The sequence below is a fragment of the Coffea arabica genome, chromosome 4e, assembly GCF_036785885.1.
Source record: "Coffea arabica cultivar ET-39 chromosome 4e, Coffea Arabica ET-39 HiFi, whole genome shotgun sequence".
Lineage (NCBI taxonomy): Eukaryota > Viridiplantae > Streptophyta > Magnoliopsida > Gentianales > Rubiaceae > Coffea > Coffea arabica.
In genome coordinates, this window is record NC_092317.1 from 40,349,828 (window position 1) to 40,371,854 (window position 22,027).

General features: G+C 37.9%; 1 long non-coding RNA gene across 1 annotated transcript in view; it reads left to right on the top strand.

The window, feature by feature from the left end:
- Positions 1-18,218, top strand: part of LOC140005785 (uncharacterized) — a 33,180-nt gene extending 14,962 nt beyond the window's left edge. The window contains exon 4 of the long non-coding RNA XR_011813353.1: positions 17,962-18,218. This is a non-coding gene — a long non-coding RNA (uncharacterized lncRNA). The remainder of the gene's footprint in view (positions 1-17,961) is intronic.
- The last annotated feature ends 3,809 nt before the right edge of the window (positions 18,219-22,027 follow it).

The window sequence follows — 22,027 nt, forward strand, 5'->3', positions numbered from 1 at the left end:
TCATGAGGAATCTCTTTTTCTTTGCTAACCATTTTTGCAGGTTACGTAATCATGCCTAGGGGAGTTGCCTCTTACTCATACAACCAAGAATTCTTGGAGAATGAGCCTCTCAAGAGGAGGGGTTCCAAGCGGCCTACTCCCAAGCACTCTAGTCCCATGGAATCTAGTTCACAACATGAGTTTCGTTCACTCCGGGAAGAGATGGAACGTTACCGTGCTTCGTGTGTATATGAAAGGTATAAACGAGATTGTGATGAGTATGAGAAGGAGCAAAGAAGTTTGCGCAGAGCATCTAAATCGAGGCCAACCTCAAGCAAACGAGATTCATCTAAAAAGTACCTTGACAATCAAGACAAGGAGTTCAAGAATCCTCGAATTGAGTCAAAGCTTCATGAATCAAGCGTTGATTTCCGAAGTCAGACTAAAGCATTGGTTGATTCTATGATGGAAAGAATTAGCCAAGTGCTGGATTCACACTTGGAGCAACTTAGCCATGTGTTAATAAAGGAAAATTTCCTTCTAGTTCCTCGTTGATTGAAGAGCTAAATATGAATGAGTTGCAACCGAGCCATGAACATGAGCTAGACAATGAAAATCAAACCTCTTGTACAATGAGTGAGCAATGGCCCGAGAAGAATGGATGGGAAAAAGGCAAGAAAACATGCCATGAAAGGGGAAAAACCCTAGGAAAATGATTAGGGTATTTACGGGTTCTCACACTCTCTCCCCCTTAAAAGAATTTCGTCCTCGAAATTCCTTATCATTGACTACTCCGGGATCAAATTGAGCATTATACTTAGCTAACAAATCTGTACCCCTAACCGGTGTGGGTTGTCTAGTTCCGCGCCCACGTCCCCGACCACTCCGTGTACCTTCCATGAGTTTTACTTGGTCTAGGCAATAATACTAAACCAAAATAAGCACGATGCATGTGAGTAACACTCAAAACTTTTATAATAACACACATTTATACATTCCAAACAAGATCAAAACATATATATACAAGCCGGTCAAAATTAAGCCACACACATATGTACAGCCAGTTAAGTCAAGTACAAACATAAACGATCCACCGAGGAATGGCCTTTCTAGTTCACCAAATCCTTTCTAGCCTAGGCCCTCATATCTTTCGTATCCGGGTGCAAGAATCCCATCTAAGATAATTCACAACTCGAGCCGGCCGGTCCCAAGAGTAAACCATCCTTATTAAAGATTCCTACCCGACATACATACCTAGCTTCCTCGAGTCCCATGATAATGATTCGTACACTTATCACATGCCCGGTTCATAACTTATGCTCAAACGAGCACTTAGACATATTCATGAAATTAGGACCACAACACCACTTGGCCCAGTCTCACTCCACGCAGAGACCACGCGAAGTGGCTCTGATACCAATTGTAACAGCCCCACTTTCCCCTAAGGCGAACCAAAGGGGTTAGCGGACTGCCTGCCCAGCTCTCGCCAGGACTACGGATCAGTTCACGTCGATCTAATACGTTCCGGAACATACCCACGCGCGTAAACAAGTCAAAATCACAAAATAAAAAAACAAACGAAAATCGAAGCCGATGATGAACAGTACCGGCCATGTCCGAATCCGGATACTAGGCCGAGAGTAGCCAAATTTTTCTTTTGCCGTTTGAAATACGAGTTAATCCGAAATCCAACCAAATGTCAACCAAACATTGAAATGTAACATTTACAAGCCAAAAGCCAAAGCGGCATATCAAAACGATTCATCATGGATATACATGTTCGGTTTGCCAATCAAAAGAAATTGAACCCAATACACATTAGGGTTTCATTCAAAGAGCTATTCAAAAGACATTTACATGAGCTCAACTTGACAACCAACTAACACAACCTTTTCCAAAAGTGGTCATTTCCTGTAAGGAAAACAAATAGAACGGAATGAGCTTAAGCCCAGTGAGTTACTACCACATAAGCACAAAGAGCATATAGCATAACCTTTCATTTCAAGTACACAATGAAAGAATAAAACAAGTCGGTAAAAGGATACGGACGGCTCTCAAGAGCCCATTTCCACGCGTACATTCTTGATCCAATCTCATTGACTCTCCGTCAACGTTTATGAGTACCAACCGTAGAACCCACTTCACTCCTATCCCTTCCACCAAACATACCCCAACCGGGCCCGCACTCCAATCAGTAGCTTTTGGTAATACTCGAGTTTACCGGAATCAAGAGTCTCATTACTACAAGATTCCCCAGTACAGTCCCCGTGGCATGTCAATTTTCACGACCAAGCCCCCGCCGGCTCGATTCAATTGACTACCAACGGGGTTGAGCTCAGTAGTACAGTAAGGCCGTTGGATACTCGTCCAAACGACACCAAATCAGTTTTTCATGAAGTGAATTCAATATCTCATATAGCAAGTGCAGTATATCAGTGAAGCGGTAAACAGTCATTAACGGTATCACAAGGAGTGAGGGCGGTCAAGTACACCCTCACCTCAATCAATTCCAATAGCCAAATAAGCCTTCAAGGCATCAAAATCACATATAGCAAAGCCACATTGTAACATTCAAGTGAGTAGTATACTCACTTATCAATTAAGTGTTGTTTCATGCACTTCCGTCAAGAGAATGTCGTGAACCACCGTCACGCCCTAGTAAACAAGAGAGAAGGAGTTGTAGAACACCTTAGCTTCCTTGAACACTTCCAAAATATCACTTACTAGCACCAAATGGAGGGATTTTATGGAGTAGAAACTAGTTTATGTGATTGGTTTGGATGATTTGAGCTAGTTGGAAGCTTAAAATTGGAGAGGTTTTCTTTCTTCTTGAGCTTAAGGTAGCCGGCCAACATAGAGAAAGAAATGGTGAATTTTGAGTCAATTTTTGAGATATTTAATCCAAGGGTAAAAAGGTCAAAAGGTGAATAGTTGTCTTAGGCTTCAACCACTCACAAGGTGACACTTGTCACTCATTCAATGCATTCCTATCCCTTTCTTTTCCTCTCACATCAATCACTTCACCTCCTCTACTTATCTCTTAATACCCGATAAATTTCAACCAGTATCCGGAATTTAACCTAATTGGCCGAATTTTTCCGAACTTTTCGCACTAGTGGGTCTCACGTCCATTATATATTCTTGATTTTTCAAAAACTATCCAATACTAGAAAAATCATCTAAAAACTATAATTACTCATAAAATTCACCAAGAAAATTTTTCTAAGCCAGAAAATGCAGAAAACATGCCATGAAAGGGGAAAAACCCTAGGAAAATGATTAGGGTATTTACGGGTTCTCACAGATAAAACATGCAGTTTGAAATGAAATATGACCTAAGGGACCCTTTATTTGCCAGGGTAGGCCTAAAATAATATGCAATTATTAATCTATGAATGCAACATACCAAAATCTTTAAACGTGCAATAACTTATCTACAAGGGTAGATTCTAAAAGAAGGCCATGCCAGACCTCTTATTTGCTAGGGTTTGTGAATGCAATGGGGACACAAAACCAAGAAAAGTTAGTTCAGCCAGATAAATACACATAACACATTGTAGCAACGAGATAAAGCAATAAAATCAATACAAAGCAATAAAAGGGAAAAAGGGGTTGGATCCCTCCCCTCGTGAATAGTGTCCCTAATAGGGTAAGGCAGACTCTACCCTAGGTAAACTATCATGGATGCATGAGGTTGGGGCTCACTAATGCATCTAGACTCGATAGGTTTTAGGTCCCCGAGCCTTCAGACTTGGAAACCAAGGGTCATCAATCCCAAGGTTCTTCGTCGGTGGCTCGAGCGATTCCTCAGACATTGCTACGCACACATCGTGTCACGGCTACATGTCATGAGTGAATCTATCAAAAATCCTCAACCTTCGACTAAAAGCTAAAGGCTATAAACCCAAAGCTTAAAATGAAAGATTGAGTGACCCCTCGGATCGTGCTACGCACACATCGTGTCGCGATCACACATCCAAGTGGGTCGCCTAATATCCTAATAGGGTGGAGTGGCGTGACAAGCCACTAAAAGAAAAATAAATGATGGGTAAAAAAGTAAAGCGTATGCACGTATGCAAGTGCTCGTTTGGAGGGGAGGGATCAAGAACCAACGCGAGACTCTAGGGTAATATCCCCCACCCAAATGCAATGCCAAGCGCGGAATCAAGTACAACATACATCCAAACAACCAATCAAACATACGTGAATGAGGGAATAGTTTGATATGCGCGTGAGGCAAAAAGTCCTAAAATGGAAAATGCAACCCTAATATCCAAATGCTATGCATAAAAAGGGTAGAAAAAGGAAAAGAATAGCTAAATCAAATGCTTGGACCCACTTAGGAAGTCCCCAGTGGAGTCGCCAACTGTCGCGCCCCACTTTTTGATTGTGTGAAAGTAGTGTGTGGAATATGTATGTGAATGTGTGTGAAAATGAAAATAAAAGGCCGTGGGACTTGAAAATGCGACGATTTGGCCAAACAGAGTTCAAAAAGGGTTTTTTACATGGAAAATGGAGTCGCCACTTGGTATAGAGTTAGGGTGTACCAAGTCACCCAAAAATGAATTTTTTGAAAAGCAAAGTAAACAAACCCCTTTTTAAGAACTTTTAGGTCTACGTAACCAAAGAAAGGGATCGGGGGTCACATTTGACAAGGGAGAAGGCAAAGGCAAAGCCTAAGGCACTCCCTTACCCTAGCCAAAACTAGTTGCGCGATTTAGCCCCACGTTTCCTAATTCTTCTACCCAAAATATGCGTTGCATGTTGGATATGACTAATGGATATGAAAAAGAAATGCAATCCTAAATCTAAAATGTCTCTTACGAGGCTTTTTGGTCCCAACCACATGAGTTGTGGTGGCCAATAAGGAAAGTCCTCATAGAGGTCGCGAATGATGCAAATGAAGACTCAAATATGAGTGCACGTGTGAAAATGTAAGAAAACGTGCATGTGTGCGAATGTAAGACAAGTGCATGTGTGCAAATTGGGAAAATAAAGGTGTTTGTGTGCAAATGGATGAAAATATGATAGTAGATACATATAAGTGCAATTGGGTGCAATTTGTGAGGTAGAAAAACAAGTGACAAGAAGAAAAAAATGTTGTGAACATGGCATTTGTATTGAGAAGGATATAAGTAGTGAGAAAATGTGGATAAGAGGGTGAGGGAGTGACATGATGAGAATGAAAGTGTATGAACCTATAGGAATGCATCAAGTCGGGTACGGGAATGACTCCTAACTTCATGACTTTAATTTTCCCTTTGATTAGAAGGAAGAACTAGCGTGCTAAGGCTATTTTGTAGCCACACTCGCTCGTTTCCCTTATCTAAAGGGGACTCTCAAGCAAATGTACCCTATAACTAGCATGAAGATGCAAAAACCTAAAATGAATGGGAAAGGTTTGGAGGGGCATGCCAAATGCTAGAAAACTAAGAAAAATGCATGAAATGTAGTGAAACATGCAAGTATGAACTAGCGAGGGAAATCCCTAAGGGTCTAGCGTTGGACTAACCCATATCTATGAATTCCTACTAGCGTTGGACTAGTGGAAAACGGGACAATGAGCCACAACTAGCGTTGGACTAGTGTGGTGACGTGCATTCATCCATTACATTCATCTATGACTATAGAAAGCAAGTAGACATGCCAATCACCTATAAACACGTAACACATAACACTTAGCATGCTTGACTAAATGCAAGAGCCTAATAAAGCAAATTAACACGTAGCAACAAAAGCAAGCAATCAATCTAATGAACCTATTACATTTGCTAACTAAAACAAAAGGGGAAGAGGGAAAATGGACAAAAATGCTCTCCAAGCCCTATCTATTACAAGCCAAGAGGTGTACACATACCCCATAAATAAATAAAAGGATGACTTAATAAAAGCAAAAGTAAATGAAATAAATGAAAGGAATTAAGGAAAAGCAAGGAAAGCAAAGTAGACATGCAATTCTCACTTGGCACGTTGGATCACATAGGGTCAAACAAGATCATAATAAGGGATAGAGTGTACCTCCCTTGAATCGATGCCCTAACGGAGTGAAATTACTAATTTACCTTCCAAAACAATAAAAAGGATCAGGGTACCAATTTAATTAAGAAATAATCACACGAAATGGAAATAAACATGAAATTGAATCATTCAGGTAAACTAAACAACTCATATTCATCAAGTTGAAACCAACAAGGACCCAATTGAAACAATCAAAGAAGTTAAAGGGGCCAATTTGATTGGTTTGTCCAATTATTCGGGCCATAGAAGCATTAGATAGAAGCCAAGGGGTTAGAGTGCAATTTTTGGAAGTCATTTACATGCAAGTTCTATGCAACCACGTAAAGAATGCTTCTGCAATTTCCATTCCCAGACAACACAATCTCTGCAACTCCTGTCATTCAACCAAGATGTACTCATACAAAAAGCAACCCAAACTAACTTAAACATCTGTCATCCTACAATCAAGAACAAAATAAAAGACTCGACATTCATAGCAAGCATAGCTCCAGATTCTCGGATGAACAAACAGAAAATGCGACGTGTATTTGACCCAAACACAGAAAAAACCAGATTCTGGACAGTGACAACCAAACAGAGAACGGAGTAACCAGATGTTTCCAAATTGCAGGCAACGCCTGTTGCTGCAACAAACAAATGCCGGCAAGCATAAACATGGCATCCCATCCCGTAGCAAACAGCCCAAATGAAAAACTAAGGCAAGCATAAACTTCAGCAAGCAAGAGGAAGAAAGAAAGGAAAACAGTGGCAGGAGAATCATCGAAGAACAAAACATGATAAAACTGTGGAACAAGCTCAGCAAACCAGCGGCAAAAGGTTCGACAGTTCATGCATTCTTAGCAGGAACCTCCTTTTCTTTCGCTGGTTTCTTAAGCTGCAAATTTCTGGGTTTTGAATGCAACCATTTCCATCTAAACGTAACTAGTGGCTTCAAACAACCCAACCGTGGATCAAAGTGGCAATGTAACCACTCATCCTTTCCAGCTCTTAGCTACCCAACTCTCATGTTTCAATGTGAAAATAGAGGTACAGAGCATGCAAAAATCTGGAAAAATGTTCCGCAACTTTCATGCTTTGGAACTTCGGCAACATCATGCGGCCATTTTAAGGATCCTCTCAAACAAGAATCCAGCCAAAAATTGCATTAAGATAATATACTAAACATACAAGGGAAAGGGAAAGGGTTGGCCGACACTACTGCGAGCAACAAGCCGAGACTAGACGACTCAAAGAATCAGCCATATTCTACAACTCCAGAAATGAACTTCAGTGACCACATGCGGATCTATTAGCCAACCCCACAGGAATCTTAACCCAAACAAAGGCATCATATAACGATACAAGGATCAGAGTTTCAACAATCCTCCTCTCTAGCACCAGATTCGCAAGGCAAAACAGATAACTTTTGTCAAGTTTTCATTTTTCGGCAATAACTCTACTAAATGTGCAAATCCAGAAACCAAATAAGAAGCTAATGAAACCCCAACAACATCCAAGTCCCCTTAATTCAAGACATCAAATTTAATCACAGAGCAACATGGGGTACATCCCAAACCACACATCGACAAGCAGCCCAGCAAATGACCCAAAACTCTTTGTTTGCTAAGCTTGCATTTTCATGGGAGTTGTATAAAACCAACCAGAGGAAAGGCTAGAGTTACCTGAGGATGCTAGCGCGATCAAATGAAGGCGAGGTATTTCAAGCAAGTCGTAAGGACCGCTGGAACGAAGCTCAGAAATTCTGCTGAAGCTTCAAATCTGGTTCCTCCTCCCTTCGCCTCCCTCTGTTTTCCTTCGTTTCTCCGTAGCTTTCTTCTTACCAAAGCTCCCTCTTTTCTCTCCTTTTTAGTTTTCCTCTGCCTGCCCAAAAACTCTAGAGCTCTCTCGTGGTTTTCTCTTTCTTTCGTTCACCAGCCGTCACTCGATGCCTTTCTCTCAGCTTTTTTCACTCTCCGTTTCTCTTTTCCTCAAAAACCTAGCTGCCCCTCTCTCTCAGCCGCCCACTCTCCTTCAGTTTTCTCTCTTTTCTAGCCACTCCCTCGAAGCTGCCTCTTTTTTTTCTAGCCGTCCAACCTCCATCAGCCGTTCCCCCCTCCTTGTTCCTTTTCTGCGTTTTTTCTCTTGCCCAACCGCCAGCTAGCCTCCCCAAAACCTCCTTTCTCTCTTACGGAAGCTCCCCACTAATACCCTAGCCGTCAAACCTATTTGCTATCCTCAGCCGTCCTCTCCTGTTTTTCTTTTGCTCCTTCTCAAGCCCGTCAACCCCAGCTCTCTCTCTCTTTCTTACTCGCCGTCACTTTTCTTTTCTCCCCTACCTTCTTTTTTTGCCGTCCCAAAACCTCTCTATATCCCTCCTGTTTTCTAGCCCTCTCCAGATCTCATTTTTTTCTCTCTGTCGGCTACTGCCAAATGCAACCTACCTTCATACCAAACCCTTCATCCCACGGTCCTCCTTTGCTGCTTCTCTTTCTTTCCATTTTAGCCTTACACCTTGCATGGAAGCTTCCTCCCTTTAGCCAGGTGTCTGGCCACCTGGAACCACCAGCCTTCTCTTCTAAAATTGCAGCCAAAGGGCTGCCCGAGGCCTTCCTTGCAAGCTGCGAAAATACGCAGCTCTGCATGTCGCGGTCTTTTTTTTTTTTTTTCAAGAAAACATTGAATTTAAATCAAAACAACTAAAACATAATTTTGAATGCTTTTCTTTTCTTTTCAAGAAATTCTATGTTAAAACTTAAAAATAAAAATAATAAAATAAAAAACTAAAAAACTAAAAACTAAAAAGTGAATAAAACTAACACTGCAAATAAAAATTAAGACAAAAATAGTAAATGCAAATTACACTAAAATTTTGGTGTCTACAAATCAAAACTGTCTATTGATAAGGGATTGTTGCCACAGTTGATCAGGGGTTTATTGACAACAAAGTTGTCATTAATTCCCCTATGCCCTCACTACCGTTCCTTCATGCATCACTGACAAGAGAAGAAGTCGTCACTAGATTTATAGCTTTTACTGATGACATATGTTGTCATAAAAAAGTTTCATCCACTGACGACTCTAAGGTCGTCACTATATACTTTCATCTTTTACTGACGACATAGATTGTCATAAAAAAGCTTCTATTTACTGACGACTTTAAAGTCGTCACTGTAAACTTTTACCGACGGAGATTCAGTGATGACCCTGCGACAACCGAAATGTTGTCAATAATGGTCATCAGTGATGACTTTTTGATTTTTTGTGACGAAAAGTAGTTATCACTGATGACCAAAATTCTTGTAATAAAAAGTACGGAGACGGGAATGAGAGGCACCTCCCACTCACATTGGGTGTGGTACATGCTGCCGCTCAACACTTACAAGTCAAGTGTAAGTATATCAAATCAATTGCAATAATAAACAAATATATATCATATTAGAGCAAATGCGATAAAGTACACTCTTGTCCGATCAAACAAATTACATAGCATTAAATCACATTGGTCAAGTATTGAAAATAAGTGTCCAGTTCAATCAGGTATTTGAAAGCATTCACCAAAGGTCTAGTGCCTCTCAAAAGTCACGTTCAGGTCCAACTCCTTGGTTGGAGTCCAAATCTGCGATAAAATATCATTTACGAATGTAAAACTCTCTAGAGTTCAAAACATAGGAGTTTTACCTCAAGAAAATCAAGTAAATGAAACTCGTTTAAGTAGTATTCAAGATTCTTATCAAATTTTGAAAAATTCATGCCCGCTCGTTTAGTTATGATCAATAAGTGGTTTCGACTTTAGAAGTTACACTTGGTATCAAAGACCGGGGAAAATCGTATTTTGAAAGGGTCGCTACTTTCACTTTTCAAGGGTACGAGTTCCGGCAAAATTTTAGATTATATACCCTGACTAAAGAAAACTCGAATACCATAGGCGATCCAAGTCCAACTTGACCTCAAATCGTCGCTAAAGTCGCAGGTACATATGCCTAACTCTCGAGTGAAAATTTGGGCGGCACACCCTTTGTGTTTACCTATTTTTCAACCATTTATGGCTTCATTATTTTTCTCAATTCAGCCCCACAATCACACACAAGTAATGTTACCACCATAGCCCTTCCATTAGGCTCCAAAATCATCCAATTACAACACAAGTTTAATAATACAATCGGAAATCAAGTGTTGAAGGCAAAAGACTAAATGGCAGATTCGACATCTTATAACATTTTGGTCACAACTAGAGTTACGTTTATCTGATTAGTGTGACATTTATACCGTTTCGAAGCTAAGACAAAGGGCTACAATTTTCATGAAGACAAATCAACCCAGATCACAATTGATCGAGGTCAAAATTACAGATTACAGAACCAGAATGTCCTTATCAGTATGGTTGTCAGCACTGAATTCAAATGACAATAACTCAGGCTACACAATTCCGATTGAGGTGTTTTCAGATGCATTGGAAAGCTAAAACATAGGGCTAAACGTTTTGTGTTTTGGCCAAAGACTGATTTTATACGGATCAAGGTGAAAAATGAAGCCAAAGTGTTAAATCACAAAACTGTCCGCAAAATGAGACTTTTGGCAGTCAGGGGTATTACGGTCATTTCACATGCTACAGTACTCATATAGAGCTGAAATTTTACAGGTAGATATATAACATCATTTCTTACAACTTTCATGTTTTGACTTAAGCCTAATTCGGCCTCTAACATGGACGAATGAAGCTGGTTAGAAGCAGGGCAGTTCATCATCAAAGCTGAAAATTTCACTACTAAAGCTGGAATTTTATAACTAAAGCTGGAAATTCAACCAAAGCTGGAAAACCATATACCAAAGCTTGAAAGTTCACATCAAAGTTAAACCATCTCATATCAAAACTATCAAGTTCATCTCATGGCTGGAAAATGTATATCAAGGCTGGAATTTAAACATTAAAGCTGGAAAATGAAACCCTGGGTTGAAATTCCATCAATCTTCACCAATCTAGGTTATCGTCCATAAAACTTCTAAGATTCAAATCATCTATCCAATAAAATGCAAGATAAGAGAGAGAAGAAGAGTTTCTTAGCTTAATACCTTTAAACCTCAAGGAAATACACAACATCAAGACTGCCCAAGCAAAATTACTCCACCCAAAGCTTTCTTGTCACCTTGTTGCAAGTTTAATCGGTTTAGATTTGTGGTTCTTGTTGATTTCTCTCCAAATCAATCAAAACCCAAGATGAAATGTGAAGTTTCTCCACTTTTTTCTCTCTCTCTAGTTCGGCCAAGGGAGGAAAAAATTGAATAGCCCTTGAGGAGAGTTTACAAGATAAAGACTAGAATGGTCTTTGGTCAAAGGTCTTAGTCAAGGTCTTGGATATTTTATTTTTCCTCTTATTTTTAGTCAAAAATTTCGGTCATCTTAAGATAAAATTAGGGAAAGGAAAAATAAAATAAAACAAGGAGATTATGGTAAGAAAGTATTGGTCAAGTACGGTACTCCACCGGTAACAAACGGCGCACGTCGGATCAAGCCTATTTTCCTTAACTCTCTTGCATTTGTGTTTTAACTTATGATTCACTAACTTATTAGTAGCACTTCTAATCACACACTTTCTCTTGCTTAATACTTCTTCTTGTCCACCAAATTTAGTACACATACCTCACCAATTAATCACACTATCAAAAAAGACGTAAAAATCCTAGTTTACCTTAACGATGAAAGTAAAGGGAAAACCCTTGGTTCTATGATTAATTGTATCTATTGAGGAAGTGAATGAGTAGTAAAGCTATTGTAAAATAATGGATTCCAAATAAAAGAGAAATTTTTAAGAAAATATAAGGGATTTTACAAGTCCTCACAATCACACCACCAAAATGCACACAAAAATACACACCAAAACCCTAGTATGCACAAAAACCCTAACTTATGCCCTTCCTTTAGGAAAATCATAACTTGAGTTATAAATATAAAACATTTATACAACTTGGTTTGTTAAAAACTAGACTTCAAATACTAAGAATCTTTAGAAGACATCTCAAAGAGATTTAGTTCATAAGTTGGTCCAAATTGAGCCATAAGTTACTACAACATTCCTATGTTTACTTGTGCAGGGCAGAATTTTCATTCAACTTTGCCAATTTCCTAGAATTTATAGACATTGAATCAAACTCTAAATTTTACACCGTAGGAAGCCCTCTGAGTTTAGTTTCAAACGCAACAAACGGAACTCAATTCTGACTTTCCTATACAAAGTTACAGCCAATTTCCCCAAACTGCGCAGAGCCTCCTGTGAAAATTTCTAGATTTTCTAACAACTTGAGATTGTGAAACTTTTCTTAATAAAATTCACTCCCTTGACTCAAATGCAACCATTAAAGAAACCAAGAATCAAAGGTAAGTGAGTTCACATAAGGGTTATAAAGAAAAGTAAAATTTCGAGGTCTCACACTCTCTCCCCTTTAAAAGAATTTCGTCCTCGAAATTCTAACGTTTGCTCGCACAAAACTTGATGCTATAGAATTTTCCTCCAACTCTCAAGTGACTTTCTCTTACTCATAGTACAACCACAACTTACCTAGAACCATAGAAACCCTAGCGAGACATGCACGAAACCAATCCATGACGACACTTATTGATCCACTCTTCTTGATCAGTTCAATCTCAAGTCCAATACTAGAATCTTTCACACCTTGACGTTCACCATCCAAATTTATCTCTAATTCAATAGAGATATAGACCCTTATTCGAGTGCTTTCCACTTTTGGTACTCGGGTACAAGAATCCAAAACTAGGAGAATTCACATTTCAGGCCGTACGCTCCCAAGTGCAAATCTTCCAAGTTTAAGATTCCTACGTGACATACATATCTATCTACCTGAAGTATCATGATAAAAGTTTTATGCCTATACCTTTCATAATTCACAACTTACGCTAATGAAAAGCACTAAGTCTTTTACACGTATTCATATAATTGGGACCATATCACCACTTGGCCCAACCTTACCCCGCGCAGAGACCACGCGAAGCAGGTCTGATACCATCTATGACAGCCCCACCTCCCCCTAGGGCGTACCCCAGGATTTAGCGGACCGCCTGCCCAACTCTCGCCAGGACTCACTCACTCACTTCAAATAAAATAGGTTACAACCTCAAGAGTAAAGGGAATAACAGTTCCCAAACTTGGAACATATATGTACATTTATTTCTATTTCAAACATTCATACAATCCCACATATATCAAAAGATATGAGTTTCAGATACATTCAGTCCTAATCGAGCACTAGCGCGAGTACAATCACAAAATTTAAAAACTACTAGATTACGCTAGCCTGTACCAGTCTCACGCCTCGCTTGTACCCCCTGTAAGAAAAATAAATGGCATGGAATGACCTAAAAGCCCAGTGAGGTTCCAAATAGCAAGTTGACCATTATTGAAAAGTACAAATATCACGTAGCAAAATAGCGAGCATAACAAGTTCATGAAAGTGAGCAATAACACTTCAAATAACAAATGTCAAAATGAGCAAGTGAAAACTCTTTTTGTTTTCCAAAAGAACAGTAACACTTTGAATAACAATCAATGTATAAGGATACAGATGGCTCTCAGGAGCCAAATTCCCATTTCTTTACCAGAGTTTGATCAAGTATTAGTTGACACTCTGTCAACTTTCAAGTAAAATAACTAGTCCAGTAGTACACTACTTAATTCCAATCTCAGTCCACCAACCAAACCTTTTACCGGGCCCGAACTCCAAGACAAACACTGGTGGCAATACTTGAGTTTATCGATTAGTCGAGGAGATAACACTCTACTCGACAACACTAGATACCCATGGTTCGTTATCTAATCGACCAAGCCCTTGCCGACTCGACTCGATTAACTAGCCAATGGGGTTTGGGTCCCTAAGAAGTCGATGAGATAACATCTCCAATCGACTGAATCAAAATAAAAGTACGGAGACGGGAATGAAAGGCACCTCCCACTCACATTGAGTGTGGTACATGCTGCCGCTCAGCACTTACAAGTCAAATACAAGTATATCAAGTCAATTGCAACAATAAACAAGTATATATCATCTTAGGGCAAGTGCGATAAAGTACACTCTTGTCCGATCAAACAAATTATATATCATTAAATCACATTGGGCAAGTATTGAAAACAAATGTCCAGTTCAATCAGGTATTTGGAAGCACTCACCAAAGGTCTAGTGCCTCTCAAAAGTCATGTTCAGTTCCAACTCCTTAGTTGGAGTCCAAATCTACGATAAAATATCATTTACGAATGTAAAACTCTCTAGAGTTCGAAACATAGGAGTTTCACTTCAAGAAAATCAAGTAAATGCAACTCGTTTAAGTAGTATTCAAGATTCTTATCAAATTCCGAAAAATTTATGCTCACTCATTTAGTTATGATCAAGAAATGGTTTCGACTTTAGAAGTTACACTTGGTATCAAAGACCGGGGAAAATCGTATTTTGAAAGGGTCGCTACTTTCACTTTTCAAGGGTATGAGTTCCGGCAAAATTTTAGATTATATACCCTGACTAAAGAAAACTCGAATACCATAGGCGATCCAAGTCCAACTTGACCTCAAATCGTCGCTCAAGTCGCAGGTACATATGCCTAACTCTCGAGTGAAAATTTGGGAGGCACGCCCTTTGTGTTTACCTATTTTTCAACCATTTATGGCTTCATTATTTTTCTCAATTCAGCCCCACAATCACACACAAGTAATGTTACCACTATAGCCCTTCCATTAGGCTCCAAAATCATCCAATTACGACTCAAGTTTAATAATACAATCGGAAATCAAGTGTTGAAGGCAAAAGACTAAATGGCAGATTCGACATCTTATAACATTTTCGTCACAACTAGAGTTACGTTTATCCGATTGGTGTGACTTTATACCGTTTCGAAACTAAGACAAAGGGTTACAATTTTCATGAAGACAACTCAACCCAGATCACAATTGATCCTGGTCAAAATTACAGATTACAGAACCATAATGTCCTTGTTAGTATGGTTGTCAGCACTGAATTCAAATGACAATAACTCAGGCTACACAATTCCGATTGAGGCATTTTCAGATGCATTTCAAAGCTGAAACATAGGATTAAAAGTTTTGTGTTTTGGCCAAAGGCTGATTTTATACGGATCAAGGTGAAAAATGAAGCCAAAAGTGTGAAATCACAAAACTATCCGCAAAATGAAGCTTTTGGCAGTCAGGGGTATTACGGTCATTTCACATGCTACAGTGCTCGGATCGAGCTGAAATTTTACAGGAAGATATATAATATCATTTCCTACAACTTTCATGTTTTGACATAAGCCTAATTCGGCCTCTAACATGGACGAATGAAGCTGGTTAGAAGTAGGGCAGTTCATCATCAAAGCTGAAAATTTCACTACTAAAGCTAGAATTTTATAACTAAAGCTGGAAATTTAACCAAAGCTGGAAAACCATATACCAAAGCTTGAAAGTTCACATCAAAGTTAAACCATCTCATATCAAAACTATCAAGTTCATCTCATGGCTGGAAAATGCATATCAAGGCTGGAATTTAAACATTAATGCTGGAAAATGAAACCCTAGGTTGAAATTCCATCAATCTTCACCAATCTAGGTTATCATCCATAAAACTTCTAAGATTCAAGTCATCTATCCAATAAAATGCAAGATAAGAGAGAGAAGAAGAGTTTCTTAGCTTAATACCTTCAAACCTCAAAGAAATACACAACATCAAGGCTGCCCAAGCAAAATTACTCCACCCAAAGCTTCCTTGTCATCTTGTTGCAAGTTTAATCGGTTTAGATTTGTGGTTCTTGTTGATTTCTCTCCAAATCAATCAAAATCCATGATGAAATGTGAAGTTTCTCCTCTCTTTTCTCTCTCTAGTTCGGCCAAGGAAGGAAGAAAATGAATAGCCCTTGAGGAGAGTTTACAAGATAAAGACTAGAATGGTCTTTGGTCAAAGGTCTTAGTCAAGGCCTTGGATATTTTGTTTTTCCTCTTATTTTTAGTCAAAAATTTTGGCCATATTAAGATAAAATTAGGGAAAGGAAAAATAAAATAAAACAAAGAGATTATGGTAAGAAAGTATTGGTCAAGTGCGGTACTCCACTGGTAACAAACGGCGCACGTCGGATCCAGCCTATTTTCCTTAACTCTCTTGCACTTGTGTTTTAACTTATGATTCACTAACTTATTAGTAGCACTTCTAATCACACACTTTCTCTTGTTTAATACTTCTTCTTATCCACCAAATTTAGTACACATACTTCATTAATTAATCACACTATCAAAAGATGTAAAAATCCTAGTTTACATTAACGATGAAAGTAAAGGGAAAACCCTTGGTTCTATGATTAATTGTATCTATTGAGGAAGTGAATGTGTAGTAAAGATATTGTAAAATAATAGATTCCAAATAAAAGAGAATTTTTTAAGAAAATATAAGGGATTTTACAAGTTCTCACAATCACACCACCAAAATGCACACAAAAACACACACCAAAACTCTAGTATGCACAAAAATCCTAACTTATGCCCTTCCTTTAGGAAAATCATAACTTGAGTTATAAATATCAAAAATTTATACAACTTGGCTTGTTAAAAACTAGACTTCAAATACTAAGAATCTTTAGAAGACATCTCAAAGAGATTTAGTTCATAAGTTGGTCCAAATTGAGCCATAAACTACTACAACATTCCTATGTTTACTTGTGCAGGGCAGAATTTTCATTCAACTTTTCCAATTTCCTAGAATTTATAAACATTGAATCAAACTCTAAATTTTATACTGTAGGAAGCCATCTGAGTCTAGTTTCAAACGCAACAAACGGAACTCAATTCCGACTTTCCTATACAAAGTTATAGCCAATTTCCCAAAACTGCGCAGAGCCTCCTGTGAAAATTTCTAGATTTTCTAACAACTTGAAATTGTGAAACTTTTCTTAACAAAATTCACTCCCTTGACTCAAATTCAACCATTAAAGCAACCAAGAATTAAAGGTAAGTGAGTTCACATAAGGGTTATAAAGAAAAGTAAAATTTTGAGGTCTCACACATAGTATTAACTCTTGTTAGTATCATTCATCGCCATCCAGATTTGAGGACAAATTCTGCTCAAGAGGAGGGGACTGATGTGTGCACGGATGGCGAGATGGATGGCGGCCTTGACTCAAGGCTTCCATAGGAACATTAAAGGTTTAGAAGTTGATCATCGAGATGTCTACACGATGATCCAAGCCCATCAAGACTCAAGTGGGCCCCAAGTGGGATAGCCGACTAGGCCTTGGGCCTTAGTGCTAGGTTTCAATTGTTTTGAGTTAGATTAGATTGTTTTATTGACTAATGGGTCGACCCACCTTGGCCAAGGAGTGGCCAAACCTCCTTTCCTATTTTCCTTAGGGTTTCATTAGTCCCTTAACCTATATAAAGGCTTACTTTGTACGGTTAAAGGGTACACAATTTTTCATAATAAAATTCTGATTTGTTTCTCTTCAATTATTGAGAGGATTCGATCCTTTACTTGCTTCTGGCAAGGGTTCTTGAGCAATCTCGCGAAGGTCTTTGATTGTTCCACCGACCTATCCACTAGAGTAATCACCTCTATTGGAGTCGTCATTCTACTACCCTTCAACCAATTCGTGTCACCCATTTTGGTTTTAGGTCCCGCAATCCAAGCGTTGGACAACCTCGCTAGATCATTGGGCAAGCGTGCTACGTTTCTCGAAACGAGTTGATCGAGGTCCGTATCATCTATGTTGCATTATCACGAGCAAGAACTACTTCTCAAGTCAAAGTGCCCATTAAACCTCCATTTTTTGACAAACCTAGAACAGATCAGACAAAAAATATTGTATTTAGAGAAGTTCTTGAAACTTCTCGCATAGCTGCCAAGTAAATATGTTGTTCTGTGATTTAGTTTCAGTTTTCCTGAATGTTCCAGAATTTCTTCTCTTTTAACTTATAAACTGATTGTGTGTCTTTCTTATTATTATAGATAACAATGGCAAGGAGATGCCTTTCAGTACATGAAGTCCAAGACAAGATGACAAGGTGGACAGTGCTTGTGCAAGTTGTGGAGAAATCGTATGTGTTAAACAGTAATGGATCACCGCCTATCAGATTTTAGCGTCTCATCTTAACAGATTCTGAGATAATATAAACTGAAGCTAATCTTAGCAATTTAACATTTCCTAAATCATCAACATGTCCAGATTTTTAATTTTTCTTTGTGCAATTTAATTTCAAGCTAATTACTTTTTAATATTGGTTTCTTTTTATGTTTGTTGGGTAATTTTGTTTCATTGGAACTTAAAATAGCAATGCTTGCAAATTGACTATAGTGAAGTTCTGATTTAACTTACATGATTTTACCCTACAATATTCCAAGGTTTATTATTAACCAATGATACATGCCTAATCAGTATAACTTTCTGCATGAGAGATCATATATAGTGATTTGAAAATGTTACAACTTAGGTGCATTTGAGTGTCTCAATGTGCATTCAATGGCTAAAACGAAGTACAGAGGACTTATGAAAATTCTATTTCTTACCTCCCAAAAAATGAAAGTTTCGAGAAGGAAAAGAATCTGAAAAATCCCTACTGCTAACGTGACCAATAGCTGCTAAAGTATCTATACATAAAGCGTTTTAGATTTTTGATACTTCAAATCCTTCGAAAAGTGTCGTGTTTTCTCCTGTTACATATCCCTACATCTGAAATGCTTTTTTTGCCTTTAAGGAAAATGAGGCAAAGAATAGTAGTCTCTTGATAACATTAATTGATAGTAGTCTCTGGTCTAATTCTTTTCTGGTTTTTCTACCATTTTTCTTCATACATGTCTCTGGTTATTCTTATTGATTGGCTTCTTGCAACTCAAACATTGTTGTTATATGTTTTCTTCTCCCTCTCCCTCCAAAAAAAAAAAAAAAAACCTCTGCATACTTGCTGTTGTATGTTTCTTACCTTGAATGTTCAACTTCAGCCTTTTGGTTATTATTGCCTAGCTTGGTTCTTTCTGTGAATAGGGGACTAAGGTTTCAACTGTCATTTATGGAAACGACATTCGTTATTTTGCTAATCTGCTGCAGCCATATAAGCGGTACTACATCACTGGTGGGACTATCAAAAAACAGGATGCAAAGTATAAAATTAGTGACTATCACTTCTCATGGGTGATTCATAACAAGACATTAGTTGAAAAGTATGTCGAGTCAAATCCACCAATGCTACTGTAGACACCAAATTTTTACCAAATTTTTGTCAAATTTTTATGTGATGAGTCATTTATTTTCTTTCATCTTAATGTATATTTTTCTCCTTTTTTGTAGGTTTATTTTAAGAAAAGAAAATTATGAAAAAGAAAAAAAATCAATCAAAATCAAAAGCAAAAAAATCAAAATCAAATCATGACTAAACTTACACATTTTAATCATTTTCCCTACCAAAACCACTATTAACCCATTCCTACACTCAATTTTTTGACCTTTCTTTTCAGTTGAAAATTTCATCATTTTTATCCCATGGTTCTTTCTTGTCTTTGGTAAAAAACTATCATTTCGACCAATCTAACACTCCAACTCTTCCCTCAATTGACTATCTCGGCTTTTTCTTGTTTCTTCCAATAGAAAACACACCATCAAAGAACTAGGAAAAAGGACTCCACTCCAGAAGACTCTCTCAGCCATTTGGTTTTCTTGCTCTCAATTCACAACATCTTCTCTAAAAACACACACAAGAGAAAAACACCCTTCCTCCCCCAAACTTAGACTCGGCTCCCTTCTCTTTTCTCTCAAATACTCGCACGCAACAAAAAAAGAAAGGGTAGCTATCAGTCAAGGCTTGGAAACTTCATCAAAAAACAGCAACCTAAAGATTTCCATATTTATTGAGGTATAGTTTTAGTTTTTTTTTGTCATATTAAATCAATGCTTCATTGTTTAATTTTCTTTCATTTTTGCTGGCTTCCTTTGTTGTTGGGTTGCTGAATTTTGGGATAGGTCATGAACAAATTAGGAAAAAAAAAGAATAGTTGTTGTATATGCATGTTAACTGTTTGTGAAATGCCAAAGTGAAAAAATAAATCAAATTAGTGAATCTTTTGTGCTTATTTTTTGTCAAAAATAGATGACCATTAGCTAGCAAAAGGTCTGAAAAATGTTGGGTTATCTAAATTTTTGAAATTTTGAGCTTTAAAGGCATTAGAATAATTTTCTTCATTTTTAGGGCGGTTTTGACTTAATGCATCATTTTTTTGTTGTTTTCTTGTTAAATTAAGAACATGGTTGCATTGTAGAAATCACAAGTAGTGTTTTGGTAAAAAATTTACAACTTCTGGGTGAGATTTTAGTGATTTTTGGGAGGCAAAACCATTACTGTCTTTTGGCCATTTGACCATGTTGATCTTAATCCCTATCTTTTGATATTTACAAAACAATGGATAATACTAATATCTCTTCAAGAAATATTTTCAGTTATGAAACAAATCAAATTCAAAGATCAAGTGCAAATGAAAGGGACAAAGGCTGCTGAAAGCTGTCGGACGCTTGGTTCGGACGTCCGATAATCATTGCGCAACTTCGGACGCATGAAGAACTCCACCACCGGACGCCCGAAAGAAATAAGACATTCCCCCTGACTCACTGACCTCGATCGGACGCAAGTATCAGACGTCCGATAGGATCGTTCAAATTCGACAAAAGCTATCGGACGCTCACAAAGATAATACCGGACGTCCGATAGAATTGAGATATTCCTTCTAACTCATTGTCTGCTTTCGGACGCAAGCACCGGACGTTCGATAGAATTGAAGAAGATTTTTCAAACTCACTGCCTGCTGTCGGACGCAAGAAATCAGATTACCGGACACCCGATACTCCAACGGCTAGTTGACTCTTCAGCTACTTTCTATCCATTGGAAACATTAATGAAGCACTTTCTTGGTCTCCTATAAATAGAACATGGTCAAAAATTTCAAATAACTTTTGCACACTGAAGATACAAAAGATCTAGAGTAGTTTTAGTGAGAAAACACTCTCCAAGGAAGATTTGTAGTCTTAGTGGTGTGCGGTTCATTGTAAGTTTTTCATTTGTGAATGAATACTTCATGAGTGTAGTTCTGTGAGGGTTGTCCTGAGAGATAGTAAAACTTCCTAACTTGACTGAGTGGAGTTCGGGGTAAGGAGGATGTGAACCTTTCTTTGTACACAAGAGTGATTGTAATTCATCAACTTAAAGAATCTTGTTTGAATTAATTTACAAGTTCAAGAGGAGTTGGGTAGTTAATTGGTTTGCAATTCTTTCCTTTTTATTTACTTATTGTTATGTTTGTGATCTTTACATTGCTTATATCTTCTACTTTTCTCAAGTGTTTTTGTTCATTCATTAATTGATTCATTGTGTGATCACTTAGAAAAGAGGGTAAATTTCATATTGAACAAAAAGTGCTCATAACTTAATTAGATTTTTAATCAACCTAATTCATCCCCTCTTAGGTTGTCTTCGATCCTTACAATTGGTATCAGAGCTTGGTCTCCTTGAGATTAAGCTCAATCGGCTTAGGAGTAAAAATGACAACCAATAATGCCATATTTTTTAAGGACATTCTGTCATTAGACCACCTATGTTTAATGGGTCAAATTATGTGAGTTGAAAAGAAAGAATGATTATCTTTCTGCAATCAATTGATATTGAATTGTGATTTATTATTAGTGAAGGTCCATATGATGCCTTTCTTATAGATGAAAATACTCATAAATCTAGACCGAAAACAAGAAGTGAACTGACTGCTGTGGATAGAGCTCATCTCACCTTAAATGCAAAAGCCATGAATGTGTTATATTGTGTTTTAGACTCTGTGAGAACCCTGAAAATGCTTATATAAATAACATTTCGTACGACAATTACATTCTTTTATTTCTCTAATATTTCCTAGTACTACTTTTACTTGTTGCAATTAAGTACGTAAAACATGTTTACGTGGAAAAAATATAATTTCCAAAATAATGAATTCCTTGGTTCCGCTAATCTAAGTTAAGACTCGTAGAGCTAGGTTAAATTCT